Source organism: Oncorhynchus tshawytscha, linkage group LG04, assembly GCF_018296145.1.
Source record: "Oncorhynchus tshawytscha isolate Ot180627B linkage group LG04, Otsh_v2.0, whole genome shotgun sequence".
NCBI lineage: Eukaryota > Metazoa > Chordata > Actinopteri > Salmoniformes > Salmonidae > Oncorhynchus > Oncorhynchus tshawytscha.
In genome coordinates, this window is record NC_056432.1 from 53,347,557 (window position 1) to 53,365,191 (window position 17,635).

General features: G+C 42.3%; 1 protein-coding gene across 24 annotated transcripts in view; it reads left to right on the top strand.

Moving 5' to 3' along the window:
- The first annotated feature begins 510 nt into the window (after positions 1 to 510).
- The window catches only part of LOC112248989 (MAP kinase-activating death domain protein), an 83,458-nt gene continuing 66,333 nt past the window's right edge, over positions 511 to 17,635 (top strand). For 10 of the 24 annotated variants that reach the window (XM_024418493.2, XM_024418506.2, XM_024418496.2 and 7 more), the window contains exon 1: positions 512 to 853. The gene's annotated coding sequence lies outside the window, so the exon portion shown is untranslated. Of the gene's footprint in view, positions 854 to 17,635 lie in introns of all 24 variants that reach the window. The other 14 variants (XM_024418498.2, XM_024418505.2, XM_024418504.2 and 11 more) reach the window with 3 other exon arrangements.

Below are 17,635 nucleotides of genomic sequence, written 5' to 3' on the forward strand. Positions count from 1 at the left end.
TGTGCTGATGCCATGCTGTGTTGTCATGTGTTGCTGCCATGCTATGTTGTTGTTCTTGGGACTCTCTTTATGTAGTGTTGTGTTGTCTCTTGTCGTGTTTTGTCATATATATATATATATATATATATATATTTTAATCCCAGCCCCCGTACCCATAGGACCTTTTGGTAGGCTGTCATTGTAAATAATATATATTTTTTAAATTGACTTGTCTAGTTAAATAAAAGGTACAAAATAAATAAGACTGATACGCTATTTCATTGATCCACAAGCCATAGGTGAGGCTTTACAGTTAAGTAAGTATGCCCCCAATGCAATTAGGAAGTCTTATACATCCACAGTGCGATTTCAACTGATTGTTAAATGTGTATAACAGTCCCACCTTGTTAAACATTATGTCGTCAAAATATGACATGACCGAAATATTTGCATCACTTTCAACGAGGGACTTTTAGTTTGAAGACGAACAGCAATTTCCACTTTTGTGGCTAATCGTTATTGTGGCTAGAGTCACATAGGTGTCACAATGGTACAGTCTGCCCCCATCCGCGGAAATCCAGTCCCTGCAGATGATCTGGTGGAAATGTTATGAAGACAGGTTTTAAGCCAATAATCATACGCGAGCAAGCATTTCACAGTCTACAATTAGGTGTGGATTTAAAGCACACATTGAAGAGCTGTTGAATCACCATCTCTGGAAAATGGATCCAGGATACTTATTACATCTCGCTATTTGAAATACGTCTCAATTCATCTCACTCACTGGCTTTCATTCTACCATCAATAACTTACCAGGCCGACGACGACTGCTAGCTAGCTAGCGGGTATTCCTAGCCACCTAGCTAACATACTGGTAAGATGTTCTTGCATTTTTCTATTCGCATCTTTCTTGGTAGCAAATTTCACAAATGTGACAACGTCAATTAGTACTGACGATAAAATGTTACTTGCCTTGGTAAACAAACTTGAAGATAGACAGCCAGCTACTTATGATAGCTAACGTTAGCTACTTACGATAGCTGTTAGCTAATGCACTCGTGACGTACGTATGAGTGATGGAGTTGGTTTGCTCTGTAACTGTGTTCTGGAGGATGCTGATTATTTATAGATGGTAATAATCAGCTAAATACTGGAACAATAATTAAATGCAGGTCGTTGTAGATAAGATATCCACGTCCTTGTTGAAATTGTAATTAAACATGGCATGGTACTTGTTAACCATTTGCCGGTAGCTTTTCCGTTAAACATAATTAAGTCACCATCACCACGGTCTTCGTCATTATTCCGTCAAGACAGTGTGAGGTAGTATCATAACTAAGCTCTATCTAGCCAGCAACCCAGGCCATGTAGCTATCCGAGAAGGGTGCCATTGCGGCCCGCAATTCAGGGCGTTCCTGCACCCCTCTTTATACTTCGATTGATCCATTTTTAAGCTAGGACTCTGGTACAAAAGTCACTCCAGTACAGTAGGTGGCGGAAATGCACTGTAACATTGGACGCCAACCGCTGATAAAACCTCCGTATTTTGTTTTTTAAATTTAACTAGGAAAGTCAGTAAGAACAAATTCTTATTTACAATTATGGCCTACCGGGGAACAGTGGGTTAAATGCCTTGTTCAGGGGAAGAACGACAGATTTTTACCTTGCCAGCTCGGAGATTCCATCCAGCAACCTTTTGGTTACTGGCTCAACGCTCTAATCACTAGGCCACCTACCACCCCTAGTGATGGGGAAACTAAGCGTTTGAGGTTTTCCACCCAATTCTGTCAAATAGGTTAGTTACTCTAGGCTTTGACCAACAAACACAGTTACTATTGGCACCTGCTGGTCAAAATCATATAGAGCTGCCAAATAGTTTGAGATGATGTCCCACATCCCTAGCACGTGCGCAACTAGCCTTTTTGTCTTCTACCAAACCAACCAGGTGGTGGTGCAACGGAGCTTCGGATGTCATTGATCACATGCTCTGATAAATTGATACAGGGATTGGCACACTGCTTAGCTATTTTGACACGTGCCTCGGAGCTCCGGGATCAAACGTACCATCACCAGGTAGATGGTGTCCTTCGCCCTGACTATCAGGCACTGCTTTCCCGCAGTTTTGTTAACGATGGCGAGGCAGTTTTTCGGGCAGGTGGGAGTGAAGGATACTGTGTTAGCTATCTAGCTAGCTAGGACTCCTGTACACAGCAGGCGGGATAGGTAGCTAGCTAGCACACCAGTAGACTGCACTTCGCTCACGCCTGTGTTCGACAGGGAGCAAAGGACACGGTGTGCTAGCTAGTAAGCTAGCTAGCTAGGCGGACTCCGGTACACAGCTGGCGGTAGGCAGGTGCAACATCGCTAGCTAGCTAAGACACCTGTAGACAGTGTCCTTCAAACTCAGATAATACTTGTTTCCCTTTTGACCCACATTTTAATCCATAGACAATCAGAATATCCAGAATATCAAAAGTGTCACTCAAGCATGAAGATGGTGTGCTTAGGGGGCGTTCATGCAGGAACAATGAGATGCTCGAGGAGGGGGCCGCTCATGTAGGCCGCAATCACACACTGAGTTAGCCTGCTTCTAGCAAGACATGATGTGGATGCTACGCAGAGGTCTTTGAGGGAAAACCTTTCTAAAGTCCCTATTTTTAGTTAAGTAAGGTAAAGGCTATCTTGGGGTCAAGGGCATTTTGACCCATTGTCACCAATTATGTATATTGTCACCCATGCAGAAGAGTCTTGCACTGTCTAGCTGCAGTTGCATGTCAGGCAAATTATGATGACATTGCAAGAATGAGAGAATCTCAAGCCTATAGCTTAAATACTTGCGTGAGTACTATTCAAGCAGTTTTGCTTGTACTAGTCAGTGTCTTCTTCATTTGATAGAAAGCATAACATATAGGCACCTAGGCAGAATTAATATATTATATCAGGCCTATGTCTGATTGCAGACACACTAGCCACAACATCAAGATCCGTTCCTTTAGGCAGCCCAAAAGAGAGGTGAAGAAATAGCCACATTTGTTTATTTACTATAAGATCATGGCCAGCCAGCTGGTGTGATGGAGTCATTTTCATGTTTTGAAACACCATCAAGAGCACCAATTTCCAGTGAATGGTGAAACTGCAGTATTTTAAACTGCAGTATTTCAGAATATTTCCGACTGTACAGCACTTTTGTGTACTTATGTTTCAATGTTTCTAGGTGTCTCTCCGCAGTTTTGTTCGCAGCAAAACTAACAAGACATTGTCTTGTCCAATAAAGGGACAATCTGGCTATTTAAAAATGTGAGGCCACTTTAATAGGCTACATCCTTTCCATTTTGGTTGCAATTCAGTGTTAGAGTTGGTTTGCATGTTGTGTGAATCATATCTCCCCTCAATGCTTACATAACCAGTCAGTACCACCTGCAGAGTCGACCACTCTGACCAGATTCAGCTGTTGCCTTAACCTGGGCCATTATTTAGCCTGTGAAGATCATTCGATTGGCGGGGACCTGCTTTCTCTCACATGGTTCAGTCATTATGCTAGCCTACTCTGATTTTCTGCTCTCTGGGATAGGAAGGCTTTGATTGATTGACCCAGAGCTCACCTCTTGTTAGATGGTTTACAGTGTATCTTGTATTTTGTCAGTGTTGCTGTTGGATTGGGAAACTTGACCAGGAGCTCTAGCTCTGTCACCCCTACTTTAAAATTTGTATTTTCAATAACCCTATTTCAATATTATGTCAGTGTTAAAACTTTTTTTAGGTGTTTATTAATATTTCCTCCCGCTGTCGAACCCGGCATGCAACGCATAGTGTACACAGTGACGTACGCTATGCATAGTGTACACAGTGACGTTATAATGAAGTAGGGTTATTGGTTTTGGTGAGGAAATTGTGTATGTTGTCAGCCCTGTATGTTGATGCTGGGGGCCTTCAATTCCAGGCCAGATATAAAAACTCTGGTGTTGTCATTAATGTGGCATAATGAAGGTGGCAGTTAAATGTTTTGCTATATATTGGACAGAAATGAACTTCCTAGCTAGGCCTTAACTGTATACATTTAGGCCTGGTTCGCAGTCGGTGTTCCAATTCCTCCCAAAGGTGTTCAATGGGCTTGAGGTCAGGGCTCTGTGCAGGCCAGTCAAGTTCTTCCACACCTATCTCAACAAACCATTTCCGTATGGACCTCGCTTTGTGCACAGGGTCTGAAACAGGAAAGGGCTTCCCCAAACTGTTGCCCCAAAGTTGGAAGCACAGAATCGCCTAGAATGTCATTGTATACCGTAGCATTAAGATTTCCCTTCACTGGAACTAAGGGGCCTAACCTGAACCATGAAAAACAGCCCCAGACCATTATTCTTCCTTCACCAAACTTTGTTTGTTACTTGGACAGGTTTGAATTATTTTGTAATGGTTGTCTAGATCCTTGAGGCATTTAAATTTAGCCGTTTGAATGACACACAATGAGTCTGACTTGCCTGGTTAAATAAAAAAACTAGGGGAGGCTACTGGGAACAAGATATAAGCGTGCACAGTTTTTACATTGCCACATAGATTTGTTATTTGCTGCCACTTCACTGCTGAGGTCCCTAGTGCATTAGCGCCGACACATTTGTAAATTAATTATGCTATTCCAAGAAGGAAGGTAAACAAACCAGTGAAGAAGGCTCAGGCAATATTTCCTCTGTGTTATTGATAGAAAAAAAGCTAGGCCGGTGTACATGCGGTGGCATCTTAAATGGTGATTCTAGACCGTTTATAGGCCTAGTTGCTTTGTTGACCATTCATAGGAGTGGGCCTTTTTTGACACCTGAGAATAACCTTCCATGGACATTTGTTTGTACCAGCCTTTGACGTCTGCTTAATATTGTAAGGGCATGACCTGAAGTTGAGCACACAATTAAGCATTATCCATATCCGAGGCCTGTGGGTAGGTAATTAGGCTTTATTGTGAAAGGAGCAACTAAACAAATGAGCTGCAGGCGTCATTAAGGAAATTGAATGAACTAGAGCTGCTGTAATCAAACATTCGGCTACATTTCGGTGAAAGGCCAGTTATGTACGAATTCTGCCAGAGAAACTCATCAGGATTCATGCCTATTTTAGATTGCAGCCTCATTTTTTTAATGAACCCATTCACATTATTCTTTGAGTCTACTCGAGGTACTTGTCCTCTTCCCGTTCTGTGCTAAATTTGGTCAGGCCTAATCCAGAGCCATATATAGGCCACATTCTTCCTGGTTTTTGCTTTGTAGCTGCCATGGTTAATTTCCTCATTTGACCTCATCGTATTTTGTAAAATGGCCCCTTAGCCTAGATAATAAAACCTTTGGTGCCACTGATAACATGGTGCCCTGCCCACTAACATTCTCTGATTTTAAGAATAGCCGACACACAGCTGAGCAAGAAGGAAGCAGGGTTGGGTTGCTATGACGACTATGCTGATTGTTATTACCTCAGGGCTGATGCTAGGGCTGTAGGCGGAATAAAAGATGATAGACTGTGTAGCAAGCAGGTCACATGACCAGTTGAGCAACGATGTTAGACTTCCATTTTCTTCTTTCTTTCTAGAAATGTTCCTCTCAGATCCAGCATGTTTTACACAGACTCAGTATGCTGATATTTCCTTTATGAATTGTGCCTTAAGCCTAGTTTATATCCTATGTACTGATGCGTGGAAGAACTACAAGTAGCTATGTAAAATGGTGTTGCGTAGCAAACCTACACAGATATGCGCAGCCCAACAATTCCAAATTTTGCACGAGAATGCAGGCTCTCATTTAGCGTACTGTTTTTGTGTTGCGTACGTAAGGTATAAACCAGCCTTAATTGTTTTAGATGGGAAGGCAAGATGGCTATCCAATACAGTGGGGCAAAAAAAGTATTTAGTCAGCCACCAATTGTGCAAGTTCTCCCACTTAAAACGATGAGAGGCCTGTAATTTTCATCATAGGTACACTTCAACTATGACAGACGAAATGAGAAAAGAAATCCAGAAAATTACATTGTAGGATTTTTAATGAATTTATTTGCAAATTATGGTGGAAAATAAGTATTTGGTCAATAACAAAAGTTTATCTCAATACGTTGTTGTATACTCTTTGTTGGCAATGACAGAGGTCAAACGTTTTCTGTAAGTCTTCACAAGGTTTTCACACACTGTTGCTGGTATTTTTGCCCGTTCCTCTCTGCAGATCTCCTCTAGAGCAGTGATGTTTTGGTGCTGTTACTGGGCAACACAGACTTTCAACTCCCTCCAAAGATTTTCTATGTGGTTGAGATCTGGAGACTGGCTAGGCCACTCCAGGACCTTGAAATGCTTCTTACGAAGCCACTCCCTCGTTGCCCGGGCGGTGTGTTTGGGATCATTGTCATGCTGAAAGACCCAGCCACGTTTCATCTTCAATGCCCTTGCTGATGGAAGGAGGTTTTCACTCAAAATCTCACGATACTTGGCCCCATTCATTCTTTTCTTTACACGGATCAGTCATCCTGGTCCCTTTGCAGAAAAACAGCCCCAGAGCATGATGTTTCCACCCCCATGCTTCACAGTAGGTATGGTGTTCTTTGGATGCAACTCAGCATGTTTTGTCCTCCAAACACAACGAGTTTAGTTTTTACCAAAAAGTTCTATTTTGGTTTCATCTGACCATATGACATTCTCCCAATCTTCTTCTGGATCATCCAAATGCTCTCTAGCAAACTTCAGACGGGCCTGGACATGTACTGGCTTAAGCAGGGGGACACGTCTGGCACTGCAGGATTTGAGTCCCTGGCGGCGTAGTGTGTTACTGATGGCAGGCTTTGTTACTTTGGTCCCAGCTCTCTGCAGGTCATTCACTAGGTCCCCCTGTGTGGTTCTGGGATTTTTGCTCACCGTTCTTGTCATCATTTTGACCCCACGGGGTGAGATCTTGCATGGAGCCCCAGATCGAGGGAGATTATCAGTGGTCTTGTATGTCTTCCATTTCCTAATAATTGCTTCCACAGTTGATTTCTTCAAACCAAGCTGCTTACCTATTGCAGATTCAGTCTTCCCAGCCTGGTGCAGGTCTACAATTTTGTTTCTGGTGTCCTTTGACAGCTCTTTGGTCTTGGCCATAGTGGAGTTTGGAGTGTGACTGTTTGAGGTTGTGGACAGGTGTCTTTTATACTGATAACAAGTTCAAACAGGTGCCATTAATACAGGTAACGAGTGGAGGACAGAGGAGCCTCTTAAATAAGAAGTTACAGGTCTGTGAGAGCCAGAAATCTTGCTTGTTTGTAGGTGACCAAATATGTATTTTCCACCATAATTTGCAAATAAATTCATTAAAAATCCTACAATGTGATTTTCTGGATTTTTTGTTTTCTCATTTTGTCTGTCATAGTTGAAATGTACCTATGATGAAAATTACAGGCCTCTCTCATCTTTTTAAGTGGGAGAACTTGCACAATTGGTGGCTGACTAAATACCTTTTTGCCCCACTGTATGTGTAGATGAGTTTGTCAAAGGCCTTATTAAATAAAGGTGAAATATATATATATGTTTTCAAATTCACATGTCAGACACATGCCTCCATTAAGTCGCTTCAGGCTCTTCTAGTATGTTAATCTGTTCTGTAGCCTAAACGGTACTTGGAGACATGTTTATGTCTTGCCATATTTACTATCCAAATGGCCCATTTCCTGTTAACTTACAATGTCAGCCCAGCTATCAATCTCAAATCTCTGTCCACAGGCTGATTTGTGAGATATTTTGACTCTTAGCAAAAACTGCTTTCTGAGCAGAAGTGTCTGCTCTAATCACTAAATCGTGCCTTAATTTCCACCCATTGCTATTGAGGCAGATTGATAGTTTTGTTGGGTCGAGCGCTGCGACAGACTTGCAGCCCAAGCGATTCTCCACAAGCACTTCCTAATCAGAGTATTTCATTATGATAGTAGTATACGTCTTATCAAAATGTATTTTTTTGGAAGAGGAGTACTAGGTCTTTGAATGTGGCACAATGAGACCTATAGCCTATGATACACAAACTCACTGGTCACTTTTCCTGATTATGTTGAATTTGCAACGTGTGTTTTGAATTCCTACATCTTAGTCATGGGTTGGTGAAGTTGTAAAGGTTGGACGTGTAGAAAGCTTATTTCCACGTTTCAGATCCCCTGTCCTTTGGGCTACATCTCCATAAATGCTTAGCTGGATTACTTCTCATGTTCTCAAACACTTGAGTTTGCAGTCCTCACTACAAATTATTTGACAGACCTGATCTGTCGTCTGTGAGATAATGCAGTACTATAGCTCAGCAAATGCCCTCTCTGTAGCGTTAGGGAAGTGCCTCATCAGATGGGCTTATAATTCAACATCAGCACAGCTTTTCTGGGAATATCAGATACCTGTTAGGCATACCAGAATGCCACAGGCCTTGCAAGCATTGCTTTGTGGTGTCATGCACATTGAACTTAGCTCCCTTTAAGTAACTGTCCAGGGTTTCCAGATTTCTATGAAATATACAATATGAGTGAAATAGTTTTCCTTCCATTTCAAAAATGTTTTAGTTAAAAAGCAGCTTTTCTGCGTTGGAATGGTGAGGGCGTACCGCAACAATGGTGTGGTCATAGAAAATATTAATGCGAGTTTAGGCTGTCCCCGAATAAAAGAATAAACTCTTGGTCAACCAAGAGTTGTCTGTTCTGTTACCGAAATACGAAATGTTACCGAAATTTGTTTAGGAAAAACATTCCCTATTCCCTCAACCCTTGCTCTCTTTATGTGACAGGTATGACCAAAGACCAGTGGTGGGGAAAAGTACCCAATTATCATACTTAAGTAAAAGTAAAGATACACTTGAGTCATTTTCTCTTAAGGTAAGTGACCCAGTAAAGTACTACTTGAGTAAGTCTAAAAGTATTTGGTTTGAAATAAACTTAAGTATCAAAAGTAAATGTAATTGCTAAAATATACTTAAGTATCAAAAGTAAAAGTATAAATAATTTCATATTCCTTATATTAAGCAAAACCAGACAGCACAATTACATTTTTTTTTACAGATTGCCAGGGACACACTCCAACATAATTTACAAACGAAGCATTTGTGTTTAGTGAGTTCGCCAGATCAGAGGCGGTAGAGAGAACCAGGCATGTTCTCTTGATAAGTGTGTGAATTGGAACATTTTTCTGTCCTGACCTGCTAAGCATTAAACATTTAACTTTTGGGTGTCAGGGAAAATGTATGGAGTAAAAAGTACATTATTGTCTTTTGGAATAAAGTCAAGTAAAAGTAATTAAAAATATAAATAGTAAAGTACTACTTAAGTACTACATAAGTACTTTATACCACTGCTAAAGACCTATTCGCAAAGGACTATTATTACTAGAGAACGATATAGATACAGAATTACAGTATATGTCCAGGTGATGGAGCCATACTGATAATTCAAGCTTGGTTCCCAAGATTCTAAACCACACCGAACCGTCTTTGTGTCGCCATAATATTTGAATTGAGGAAGTGTGATCATAATCATTAGGATATTTTAGCGATCCGCAGTACGTCCTAAATGCCCCCCAGCCTTCAGATGTGAGCTAAGCAGTGCAATTGCACTTGATGTGTTTTAAAGCTATGGATGAGAAAGTTAACTAGTGCCTACTTTGAGCCGGATCCTACCGGAACAGGATGTGGCACCTCTCCGTTTTGGACTGTTTTGTTCCGGAACCTATTTGGCCGGATCCGGTACCTCTCCTGGCATGAAAAATAATTTTCACTTTTTGCAATGTAAAAATTTGAATAAAAGCCTTCCATGTATATTCAAATTGCCTCTTTGTTAATTCTCCTGACCCCACAAAAATTGTTATGTGAAAAAGTAGATTTTCAGCCCGGGCCTAATATTCTAAGAATCAATTTGGTTTGGGCGGGCCTGGGTTTATGGTTTGCGCAACATTGTAAGCTATGTTTGAGACCAACGCGTGGCTGTGTGAGAAGCGCGCCAGTATCTCTCACATAACTAGAATGAGATTCACTTTCTATCTTTCTGCTCTGATAGACATGAGCCTGCAACTCTCATCTCTCCAGCGTTGCACTTAATAATTTATTTCCTTATAGATTCATAGCTGCCTGAAGGGTTCTGAACAGACTGCAGCACCCCTTAAAAATGGAAATATATTTGCCAAAGTTATAGAATTACTGCTGTCTGTTCAGAAATAAATGAAATCATTCAGAATAGCCTACTACACCATGATAAAACCTATAATTTAGCCACAGAGGTTCAAAATCTTATTTAAATTGCTGCGCTGTGGATTGTAGCCCAATAACAAGGAATAGCCTACAGTCGGGAACACGCCGCAAATCTCAGTGAACAAACAGCTGCAGACAAAACGGGCCTTAAGCAATATTTAAAATACATTCGAGGGAAAGCAAATGGCTCCTGCTGAAAAGAGAATACTATGCTGTAGACTACCAAAATATCTTTATCAAATTATTTTGTTTTACAAAAGAGAGAGAGGGAGAGAGCGAGTGAGTTGCGCATCATTGGGTGAAACTGGAAAACATTTTTAGGACTCATTTCCTCATATTGTAGCCTACAATGTGGCTCCACACACCTAGACCTAGGCTATTGATGGATTCAAGACAAGGTCATTTTTATTGATTTCAGATTCTCAGTGTCAGAGTAGCCTGCCATTTCGATAATTTTCGCGGTATTAAAAAAAGATTATGCCAAAGTCTCCAGTCATGTAAAATGATGTAAAACTGCATGAAATTAGTTTATAAAAGGCCAAAATTTTCCCCGATCCTAGGCTACAAAAAAATCTCCCCATGTGTGCAACTTCTGTAACATGCTGACCAGACTGGACACGTCGCGTGCGAGAGCGTCGGAAAATACATGTAGAAATCCACGTTATTCAATTATTGCACCCACACTGCTCGCGCGTGCCAACGAGCGTCTGCGACGCCAAGGGCTAAAATAAAACTCATTCCTATTTCTGACGCAGATCGCGCGGCAAGTCCTGCCTCTCCCATCTCCTCATTGGTTTATAGAAGCAGGTAACCACGTGCCTTCTCCTCATTGGTTATACCAACTTGGGTGATTGAAAGACTGTTTTGCCGGTAGTCGTGGTAATACAATGAAAGTTTAGATGCGATCACCATATAAATTAAACGATGAAAAAGCCTAGAAGGAGGAGAGATGACTAGAAACGATTCGGTTGGCCGTTTTATGTGTGGATAAATTGTCAGAATAGAGGTCCTTGTGCATTTCAGGTAAAATAACAAAATGTTTATATTCCAGGACAAATTAGCTAGCAACAGCAAGCTAGCTAAATTGGACAAATTAACGTTAGCTAGCAAATTGCCATACATGTTTAATGCTTTTCGGCCTGTCCCCAAATTAATGTCATTGGTTCAGAGTTTGTTTTGATGTTTTAACCTGCGTGTCGTGACCGTGCTTGGTGTGGGGGGGCAAAATAAATGTATGCACGATAGAGCATTAGAGTAGAGGCGTGCGCTATGCTACTATGCAAATGCAATGATATACATGCAATGCTTTATTATAAAGTATATTTATTCATTTGTTTATGCGTTCGTTACCTCAGAACTCCCCAGGTCACCCCCCCCTTTTGCTCTCACTTCTTTTCCCGGCACCTCCCAATTTACAAATGAAGCACTGAAGTTGTCATTTCTAAACGTTTAGTTCAGCTATGCTGCCTTCCTATCTAACAGCAAGGTTTGCATTTAATAGGCTCAATCGTTTTTAGTGATGCATTTGGCAGTATTCAATTATATAAACAAAAGCATTCACTGTGAAAGTTGATAGGCTACATGTAGGCCATTCATATATAAAACTTATGCATAGCACACAGTTCAATTTTTCGAATAATTTGTTGCACGAACCGCACGCTGTCAAACACAGACATTTCTCTCAAAACACAGGGATGTTGATTCGCACGGGACTAGTATTGTCAGAGGACATTGGAGTTTGCCAAAAAACAGTAGGTTATTCTTGCTGGAGTTGTTACTCTCATGCCATGTAAAACAAATACTGACATGGCAGATTCAGACAGAACTAAAATGACAGATATGGTGTTGTATACTTGTGCACATAATCACTATTCCCGACTTCCCCCAGTAAAACCTATCCCGTCCGAATATGGGGCCTGACTATGGGGCCCGAATAGAGGACGTGAAAAATAAACTGAGAATGGGGGAATGTTTACTGGTTGCTCAGGAGGTAAATGGAAAGTCAGATGGGTGGAATACATTTGACTAGTTGTGGAAAATACTAGAGAACAAGAAAGATAAGATAAGGAGCAAGAGCTGGGTGCATGTTATCTGTGCCAAACAGGTGCTGTATAGAAAACAATATGATTTTTCGGACCCTTTGGAACAATGGAAACTACACTAAATACATTATAAGCCTACCATAGACTCTGTAAAATTGTGTTTTTGTTAAGCCTTTATTACAGCAAAGACTCAAAACAGGAGCATTCATTCATTGATACAGTAACCTAGATAAGTATTGAAATGTAGACCGAAGTAAGTTACGGAATTCAGACTAAACAGGATGAGGATTAGGCCAACAGCTCAATGGTGGTTATACAAGGCTGCTATCCTAAGGGTACTAATGACAATGACATTACTTATGATCATAATAATAGTAATAATAACAAATATACATTTTTTGGACAAATTGGAAGTGTAAACCACACTAAATCAATTATAAATAATACCAGAGAGGCTGTACTAATGAAAAAGTTTAAAGCCTTTCTTACAGCAAAGCAAAGATTAAAAACAGCCAAATTTGGAAAGTTGTTTACTTGACATGTCATTCATTGCATGAGGCTTGGTGCTCACGGAATCAGCAGGCTATTAAACAAACAGTCAAACAGTCAACAGAAGCAGGATCTGTCTTATTTCTGTAGATATATTGTTGATAAAGCCAGGCACATTTAACAGTTAGGCTACTGATTATAGACCTAATTAAGTTGGTTCTCTCTCCTCACTTTTCTTAGACAATAAGGCAAGGTCTGTTTTGTCATCTCATTCTGCTACTGCCTCCGCTGCATTGTTCTCAACACCAATATCCTGGTTAACTTTGCTATTATGCACATAGCAACGTGGTCTAGGAAAAGGCGCCAATTCAACAGCGCACTGATGTGTGTTTGAACCGTGGACTGCGACTACTATCCAATGCTGGAGAAAGCGCATTTGTTATAAAATAATAATATTTTTATTAGTGTTGCATCATTGTTCTTACCTAATATAACCGTCTAAAATTTCAGTAGCACATCTGACTGATGGACTGTGCCATCCCTAGGGCCTCCGATGCATCAGTCATTCGTAAAGTATTCAGACCCCTTGACTTTTTCCACATTTTGTTAGGTTACAGCCTTATTCTGACGTGTTAAATCCTTCCCCCCCTCATCAATCTACACACAATACCCCATAATGACAAAGCAAAAACAGTTTTGTTGAAATTTTTGCTAATTTATAAAATAAAAAAACTGACATCACATTTACACAAGTATTCAGACCCTTTACTCAGTTCTTTGTTATAGCACCTTTGGCAGTGATTACAGCCTTGAGGCTTCCTGGGTATGAACTACACGTTTGGCACACCTGTATTTTTGGAGTTTCTCCCATTCTTTTCTGTAGATCCTCTGAAGCTCTGTCAGGTTGGATGGAGAGCGTTGAGGTACAGCTATTTTCAGGTCTCTCCAGAGATGTTTGATCGGGTTCAAGTCCGGGCACTGGCTGGGCCACTCAAGGACATTCACAGACTTGTCCCAAAGCTATTCCTGAGTTGTCTTGGCTGTGTGCTTAGGGTCATTGTCCTGTTGGAAGGTGAACCTTCACCCCAGTCTTGAGCTCTCTCGAGCAGGTTTTCATCAAGGATCTCTCAGTACTTTGCTCTGTTCATTTTGCCCTCGATCCTGACTATTGAAAACTATATACTTGCCTTTTTATCTAATTTGATTAGTATTAGCTATCAACACTGCACTTTCAAATGGTGAATGCATGACGTTTGGCGCTTATAGAAAGCTAGCTAATACAGCAAGAAAGAAATCACATTTTTGTTGTGTGATAAATGTAGCCAAGGCTATATACAGTTGAAGTCGGAAGTTTACATACACCTTAGCCAAATACATTTTAAACTCAGTTTTCACAATTCCTGACATTTAATCCTAGTAAACATTCCCTGTCTTAGGTCAGTTAGGATCACCACTTTATTTTAAGAATGTGTAATGTCAGAATAATACAGAGTGATTTATTTCAGCTTTTATTTCTTTCATCACATTCCCAGTGGGTCAGAAGTTTACATACACTCAATTAGTATTAGTATTAGCACTCATTAAAGGCTCCAAGATGGCGTAGCAGTAAGCCGTCCTGTCTCGTCGTGTCCCTTGTATATATCGTCTATTTTTCGTTTTTTACATATTTTTCTTCAAAAACATTTTGCTAAACCTAAGCTTCCAAATACTTCCAAATACTCTCCTGCAACCCGCCTCACCCAATCTAGCTATTTTTCCTAAAGTATTTATATTTACTTCGGAACCGGAACCCCTCAACTGAAGCTAGCCGGCTAACCACCAACTATGCTAGCGGTCTTCAGCTAACCGGTCATCAGCTAAGCTAACCTTTAGCTCGGAAAGCTCTCGCCAGCTCGAACAACGCGATTCTAACCAGAGCATAACGGACCTATTTATTTTTCATCCCCGGATTCATCCCTGGATTCCCACCGCAAACAGAACATTTCAGCTGGGTCTTCACAACTAGCTATCTAGCTAAACCGCAACCCCGGATGATTACTCCTGGCTAGCGCTTCCACCCACTTAGCGTGAAGCTAGCCCGGCCAGCGCACCTGTACTACCACCGTAGCATACTCCTGGGCTACAATACCCGGGCCCATGACCGGTCTATCGATGTCACCGCATGAAGAGGAATAAACAGACTCACCCCATCGCGACGTCCCCTATAGGCCAACTCTCTAGCCCTCGCTATCTCCCTGCTTGCTAAACTCGGCCTGTTAACTGCTAGCTTGTCTAGCCCCGGTCCGCTAACTGCTACCTTGTTTAGCCCGGGCCTACGAACTGTTAGCTTGTTAGCACAGGCCTGCTAACTGCTAGCTTGTCTAGCCCGGGCCTACGAACTGTTAGCTTGTTAGCACAGGCCTGCTAACCGTCTGAATCGCCGCGTCCCAAACACTCACCGGACCCATATTTACTTCCTATCTCTTCTTGATTTTTAATCTGTTTATACCTTTCCGGAAACCTGCCTCACCCAATGTGATACGGAATCGCTATTATTTTTAATTTTTAGAACACACTCAAGAACCTCCAGAAGCTAACCAGCTAACTAGCTACAAGCTATTTAGTCATTGTTAACTTTTTTTCAACCTGGATAACACTCGCCAGTCCAGCTTCCCTGCCCCATCCACCGCTGCCCCCTGGACACTGATCTCTTGGCTACATAGCTGATGCACTCTGGACTGTCCATTAATCACGGTACTCCATTCTGCTTGTTTATGTTTTATCTGTCGGCCCCGTTGCCTAGTCAACGCCATTTTACCTGCTGTTGTTGTGCTAGCTGATTAGCTGTTGTCTCACCTACTGTTTAAGCTAGCTTTCCCAATTCAACACCTGTGATTACTGTATGCCTCGCTGTATGTCTCTCTCAAATGTCAATATGCCTTGTATACTGTTGCTCAGGTTAGTTATCATTGTTCTAGTTCACAATGGAGCCCCTAGTTCTACTCTTCATACCCCTGATAACTCCTTTGTCCCACCTCCCACACATGCGGTGACCTACAACCAGCATGCGGTGACCTACAACCAGCATGTCCAGAGACACAACCTCTCTCATCATCACCCAGTGCCTGGGCTTACCCCCGCTGTACCCGCACCCCACCATACCCCTGTCTGCGCATTATGCCCTGAATATATTCTACCATGCCCAGAAACCTGCTCCTCTTATTCTCTGTCCCCAACGCTCTACGCGACCAGTTTTGATAGCCTTTAGCCGCACCCTCATACTACTCCTTCTCTGTTCCGCGGGTGATGTGGAGGTAAACCCAGGCCCTGCATGTCCCCAGGCACCCTCATTTGTTGACTTCTGTGATCGAAAAAGCCTTGGTTTCATGCATGTCAACATCAGAAGCCTCCTCCCTAAGTTTGTTTTACTCACTGCTCTAGCACACTCTGCTAACCCTGATGTCCTTGCTGTGTCTGAATCCTGGCTCAGGAAGGCCACCAAAAATTCAGAGATTTCCATACCCAACTATAACATCTTCCGTCAAGATAGAACTGCTAAAGGGGGAGGAGTTGCAGTCTACTGCAGAGATAGCCTGCAAAGTAATGTCATACTTTCCAGGTCCATACCCAAACAGTTCGAACTACTAATTTTGAAAATTACTCTCTCCAGAAATAAGTCTCTCACTGTTGCCGCCTGCTACCGACCCCCTCAGCTCCCAGCTGTGCCCTGGACACCATTTGTGAATTGATCGCCCCCATCTAGCCTCAGAGTTTGTTCTGTTAGGTGACCTAAACTGGGATATGCTTAACACCCCGCCAGTCCTACAATCTAAGCTAGATGCCCTCAATCTCACACAAATCATCAAGGAACCCACCAGGTACAACCCTAACTCTGTAAACAAGGGCACCCTCATAGACGTCATCCTGACCAACTGGCCCTCCAAATACACCTCCGCTGTCTTCAACCAGGATCTCAGCGATCACTGCCTCATTGCCTGTATCCGCTACGGAGCCGCAGTCAAACGACCACCCCTCATCACTGTCAAACGCTCCCTAAAACACTTCTGTGAGCAGGCCTTTCTAATCGACCTGGCCCGGGTGTCCTGGAAGGACATTGACCTCATCCCGTCAGTTGAGGATGCCTGGTCATTCTTTAAAAGTAACTTCCTTACCATTTTAGATAAGCTTGCTCCGTTCAAAAAATGCAGAACTAAGAACAGATACAGTCCTTGGTTCACCCCAGACCTGACTGCCCTCGACCAGCACAAAAACATCCTGTGGCGGACTGCAATAGCATCGAATAGTCCCCGGGATATGCAACTGTTCAGGGAAGTCCGGAACCAATACACGCAGTCAGTCAGGAAAGCTAAGGCCAGCTTCTTCAGGCAGAAGTTTGCATCCTGTAGCTCCAACTCCAAAAAGTTCTGGGACACTGTGAAGTCCATGGAGAACAAGAGCACCTCCTCCCAGCTGCCCACTGCACTGAGGCTAGGTAACACGGTCACCACTGATAAATCCATGATTATCGAAAACTTCAATAAGCATTTCTCAATGGCTGGCCATGCCTTCCGCCTGGCTACTCCAACCTCGGCCAACAGCTCTGCCCCCCCGGCAGCTCCTCGCCCAAGCCTCTCCAGGTTCTCCTTTACCCAAATCCAGATAGCAGATGTTCTGAAAGAGCTGCAAAACCTGGACCCGTACAAATCAGCTGGGCTTGACAATCTGGACCCCCTATTTCTGAAACTTTCCGCCGCCATTGTCGCAACCCCTATTACCAGCCTGTTCAACCTCTCTTTCATATCGTCTGAGATCCCCAAGGATTGGAAAGCTGCCGCAGTCATCCCCCTCTTCAAAGGGGGAGACACCCTGGACCCAAACTGTTACAGACCTATATCCATCCTGCCCTGCCTATCTAAGGTCTTCGAAAGCCAAGTCAAC